The 1,131-nt window shown below is 44.5% G+C and overlaps 1 pseudogene; it reads left to right on the top strand.

Annotated features, from left to right (window-relative positions):
* The first annotated feature begins 333 nt into the window (after positions 1-333).
* On the top strand, positions 334-1,131 carry LOC130869076 (spindlin-2-like; annotated as a pseudogene).

Raw genomic sequence — 1,131 nt, 5'->3', positions numbered from 1 at the left:
AAGAGAAAATTACAGTTAGGTATGCCAACCTGTTGATCAATATCTTTGTCTCCTGCACCACAGTTCTTCCAGAAAAGAGCCTTGACCTCATAGAATCCCCTTGTTGTCCTTGCAGGCACTCATGGTTGAGGCCACGACTTGGTTTCTGAATTAAAAGAAGGAAATTTCTTTCAACCTAGAGAGTGGGCAGCTATGAAGCCCAAGCACAGAAAGATATCCAAGAAACAGTGGACCAGGAGGTCAGTGGCCTATCTCAGTAAGTCTACAGCCATGATGAAGATGCCTCTTAGTATGAGATGCATGCCACATGTCCAGAAGAGGAATGGGTCATCTCTCCAGAAGCAAATACTGAGGAGGCCTTTTGAGGCCCTGGAGAATATTGTTGGCCGCAGAATTTCTCACGGCTGGAAGGAAGCAAATGAACCAGTCACCCAGTGGAAAGCCATCATTCTAGATCAACTGCCAACAAATCCCTCTCTCTATTTGTTGAAGTATGATGGGATAGATTGTGTCTATGGATAGGAGCTTCACAGTGATGAAAGGATTTTAAACCTTAAGATCCTGCCTAACAACGTACCATTTCCTCAGGAGACAGACACTCATCTCTCAAACACCATAGTTGGCAGAGCATTGAAACATACATTTGAGGGCACAAATGGCTCTAAGGATGACTGGAAGGGGATGGTCCTAGAGGAGGTGCCAATCATGAAGACCTGGTTCTATATTACCTACAAGAAAGATCCGGTCTTGTACGTTTACCACCTCCTGTTTGACTACCTTGAAGGCAACCTCCACATCATGCCAGGCTCTATGGAGGAGTGGACTGGGGTGGTCCAAGATGAGGTGAAGACCATGAAGACCAGTTTCTACATTACCTACAAGAAAGATCCAGTTGTGTACCTTTACCACCATCTAGATGACTACATTGTAAGCAACCTCCACATTATGCCAGGATGTCCTCCAATAGGGGTGAATTTGGAATTAGGCAGGGATTCCTTGGCAGGCAAAAGCGTGCAGCACAACGAAAAAGATGGAACCCAAAAGATAGGTAAAATTATTTACCAAGTTCCCACCAAACCTTCCGTGCATTTCATCAAGTTTGATAATGACTTCCATATCTATGTCTATGAT

This window comes from Chionomys nivalis, unplaced genomic scaffold (genome assembly GCF_950005125.1).
Source record: "Chionomys nivalis unplaced genomic scaffold, mChiNiv1.1 scaffold_29, whole genome shotgun sequence".
NCBI classification, from domain to species: domain Eukaryota; kingdom Metazoa; phylum Chordata; class Mammalia; order Rodentia; family Cricetidae; genus Chionomys; species Chionomys nivalis.
This window is presented reverse-complemented; position numbering and strand designations above follow the sequence as displayed.